General features: G+C 36.2%; 1 non-coding gene across 1 annotated transcript; it reads right to left on the bottom strand.

Annotated features, from left to right (window-relative positions):
• Nucleotides 1-4,038: 4,038 nt before the first annotated feature.
• Nucleotides 4,039-4,146, bottom strand: LOC129505170 (U6 spliceosomal RNA). The gene has a single exon (XR_008663479.1). It is a non-coding gene; the product is annotated as a U6 spliceosomal RNA (small nuclear RNA).
• Nucleotides 4,147-4,484: the final 338 nt, after the last annotated feature.

The following is a 4,484-nucleotide window of genomic DNA, read 5'->3' as shown; positions in this document are numbered from 1 at the left end:
ATAGAACTCGGGATTCCCTGATCCTAAGGTCTTTGCTTGAACTAACTTTCCTTCCTGAAAATTTCACATTTATGTAATGCACTCTGGCTAATTATTCTGCTCCAGGTTCAGTGCCAACGAAAATTCCCTCGTGGGACCCTGTTCCTCCCCTCCCCCTCCCTCTCCTCCAAGGCCTTCTCTTTCCCCTATTGTTCTCTTTATCTTTTCCTCTTGTCTTTCTCTTGCTCTCTCTCTCCCTCTTTTACTCTCTCTGTACGTGGCTCATTACATACCTCTATATGTCTATAATAATAAACTCTTCTTCCTTATTAATCAGAAAATATTTAGGAAATATCAGAAAGGGAGACAGAACATAAAGACTCCTAACTCTGGGAAATGAACTAGGGGTGGTGGAAGGGGAGGAGGGCGGGGGGTGGGGGTGACTGGGTAACGGGCACTGAGGGGGGCACTTGATGGGATGAGCACTGGGTGTTATTCTGTATGTTGGCAAATTGAACACCAATAAAAAATAAATTTATTATTAAAAAAAGAAAATATTTACCTCCATTTCATATATTTATGTCCACTTCCACTAAATGTATATGGGTATACCCCATTGCTTCTTTGCTTGCTTGTGCAAAAAATTCACCAGGGCCTATGCCAATGCCTTTGGAATAGCTATAGGGTTGATGGATATTTTCAGGTTGATGATGGGTGAAAGAAATTTTGTATTCTACATGCAAACATCGGCTTCATAGACTCACAAACAGAAGCCTATGACTTGCAAAGCTGATACCCTAAAATTGTGATCTGTCATTGATATTCTTTAACATTCAAGCCAAACCAGAATGTTGCAGAAATTGTCAATGGCTTCTAGTTGAAGATGAATGTGTGTTTTTTAATCATGAGAAAAAAAAAACACTAAGATAATTCAATCAACGTGTGCATTGTTTTAAATCTGGCTCCAAAACTAGAAACTCACATCTGCCATTACTGAATTCCCAGAGAAGCATTTGTTGACTCCTAGAAAAAGTTGTTCTTTTTATGCTTCTATGTCATCTAAATATACACACAAACATCTATTCCCCTCTCTGTTCAAATGCATATATTCAAACAAAAAAAGTTTTGGGCTTTTCAAAAGCAGACTACAGACGTGAATGAATATTGACACACATGACTACAGAGGAGCACGATCTATGCCGAGAAACGGGAGTGGGTGAGGAAATGCATTGCAAATTTAAAATCCACGTATAAATACAAAATCCTTTAAGTGAAGATGCCTTTCTTAGCAAGGACATTGTGGGCTTGAGACCAAGCCTCGGCACCATGCTTAACTATGTAAACTTGGACAGATTGCCTCCTGTCATTGCGTTTCATTGTGGTTGCACATCAAATGGGAAAACTGGGTTGTTATCTCCTTTGTTCTCTTGAATTAAAGCACAAAACAACCCCCAGAGGATGCTCCTGAGTACAGACTAGATTTAGAGCAGATGTTCATCACATCTTGAGAGCACTCACGCCACAGTGAGGAACACGGCGTGACAGCCAAGGAGGTTACTTTGGGCTCCTATCAATCATCTCGTGGGTCTGTGGCGAAATTAAAAGGCTAAAAGGTGGCTGCAGAGCAGTGCTTCTAGGGGACGCCAGTTCCTGCCCTAAGATGCCAAAACAGCGCGTGCTCAGGAGGCATCAGTTCCCCGATCACACAGATGCTTGGCCCACAACAGCCCGGGATCCAGATGTTCAACCACAGTAGAACAATCCAAACGTAGAGGGACCATATAGAAGAGGCTTTGCCACATTGTTTTTCCTACCTTGTGACAGCTTTCATTTTTCTTTCTCTTTTATAATTCTCAGGACTGAATGTCTTCATGTTTTCATTCTGCAATGGATCATTTTAGGCTCATATTTTCTACCGAACCATGAATAATATTACAATAGAGGTTTGTAATTATAGTACTCGTTCTAAGGGAAGTCATAGTTTGAGGGGGAGAAACAAAGTTTGAATGTTTTTGGCTTTAAAAAATGATTTTCAGTAACAATTTTAATATAGCATTTTGAAAGAAATTAAATTTGAATAAAGTTGAAGTCAATAGTATTTACCTGTGAGAACAGAGATTATCTATGAATTGATTAATCATGTAACCTGGTTACACGGCTTAGCCCAGAATTCACTAGGTACTATTCCAAAAGTGCTTTGAGGCCAGTCCCCACTAGGTACCAAATTGCAGAAGCTCATCCTAGTGAATACATTCCCTAAAACTGCTGCTTCATTACCATTTCCTGTTCACACTGATGATTTTCATCCGGTACTAAGAACATCGCAATTTTTTGGTTATCAAATCTTAAGCTACTGATGTATCTCGGGAAAGATGCATACATTATGTACAAATGATCACCTCTTCAACATCATACTCCCCTCCCTGATTTCTCTTCTGCCTTTCTTTTTTTTCTTTTTCTTTTTCTTTTCTTTTCTTTTTTTTTTTTGGTGGAAGTTTGAACATGAGGTAATAGCCTGCTGATAAATTAATGGCTGCAGCTGGTTTTGTAGCCCAAATTTTCCAGTGGTGCAAATAGAGTAGAATATAGATCTGTGATAATGTAATTAGAGCTTGCCATTGTAGTATACTGGAAATGTTGAATCGGGACTTAGGAAACCGAGATTACAGTTCTGTTTTATTATTAAAATATATATAAAATAAAGATGCTTAATTTATCTGGTTGAGTTTTAATTTCTTTGTCAATAAGGGGTTGAAAGAGGTGGTCTCTAATGTGCCTTCTGCTAATTAACCCGTCACAAGTCATGTCTGCCCTAGCATAAACAGGAAGTGCCTATATTTGCTTTGTTTACTAATATTTCAAATATACACTTTCCTTTTCACACTCATGATGTATAGTGTTTCCTTCATTAGATCTGAAACCAATGTATGAACTGTTCAAAAGTTTTAAGAGGAGATAACTAATGATAAGCATCCTCAAAACAGTAACTCTCTAAAAATTAATATATAGTCAGAGCACAGAGCCTAACATATTGGAACTCTACAAACGCGGAAAATACAAATCAGCTTAATATCAGCTGTGAATTTAACATTTTAGTTGTACTTCAATGAAGGCTGATAAATATTACTCTATATGAGGCTACTATGCATAAACAATTTTTAAAAAATTAGATGACAAAATATTTTTAAATAATTTATAAAGTACTTTATAAAGAATATATCTGTTTAAGTTTAGAAGAGTTCATTAAACAACTCCAATAAAGCATGTTTTTATTTAAAAAATAAGAACATTTTTTATTTAAAAAATGACTTCATTTTTCATTTGTTAAAGCAGAGGAAAATAGGGGCAAAAAATGTCTACCATAAAGGTAAAGAGACTAGGAAGGAGTCAAATGAGAAAAATCAGTTAACTCTGATATGGCTTTGCATAAGGGAAATTGATGTTTTCAAACACTCAAATATTAATTCACTGAGTTACTGAGTTTTAGAGCATCACTGAATGTCATTGCCCTTTGAAATGTCAATTTACCAATATTCACAGTTCATTAGCTGGATTAATCCTTAACCTTTGGAGACCTTCTCTTTAAAAGGCACAATTCAACAAAGAAAAATTAACGTTCTGGAGAGAGAGCCACCATGAAGCTTCAACTATTACGGACCAAAATACATAAAAACATATGAGATTACACACACACACATACACACGTGCACACACACAATCTCATAAACAAAGTGGACTGTCTGAAAAGATAAATGAAAATATTTATAGAAGTTATCTTTGGATGGGAGATTATGGGTAACTTTCAAAAAGATATTTTAAGACTTTCTAAAATCGTGAATTATTTTTGAAAAATAATTAACTAACATATAATATATGTAGAAGTCATTTGAGTATGTGAACTCTGTTTCTTCAGCAAATGGATCCTACCACTTGGACCAGTAAATATAACTTTGCTTCATATTAGAATCACCCTGGGAGCTTTAAAAAAAAATCCCATTATTCAGGCTGTACTCTATGCCAATAAAATTAGAAGCTCTGAGAATCAGACCTAGACATCAGTGTTTTTATTTGTTTTTTTAACACTTCATGAATCATCCTTGTGCAGGGGGCATGCTAGTCTTCTCTGTATTATTCCAATTTTAGTATATGTGCTGCTGAAGTGTGCACAAGACATCAATATTTTTAATGCAACCCCCCCCAGGTGATTTCATTGTTCAGTGAAATCTGAGAACCAGTGATACAGAACATAGATATATGTTATATATAATAAATTCAAGGACTTTACATTATGGAAAAATGACAAAGATGCAATTGTCCAATAATAAGTGTTCAGTGATGACATTCTTAAACTCCTTCTCTGTCCTTGTCTTGGCAGACTTCTCAACAGCTTGTCCTTCCTTAATTCATGCCCATTTCCACACCAGTTCACAAAGGCTTCTCTTGATTCTGTGAATGCCTGATATTCTTCTTATAAATTCCTTTGTGACATATGATACTCAGTTGTT

This window comes from Nyctereutes procyonoides, unplaced genomic scaffold (assembly GCF_905146905.1).
Source record: "Nyctereutes procyonoides isolate TBG_1078 unplaced genomic scaffold, NYPRO_anot_genome, whole genome shotgun sequence".
NCBI lineage: Eukaryota > Metazoa > Chordata > Mammalia > Carnivora > Canidae > Nyctereutes > Nyctereutes procyonoides.
The sequence above is the reverse complement of the archived record's forward strand: the minus strand, read 5'-3'. Positions and strand labels throughout refer to the sequence as shown.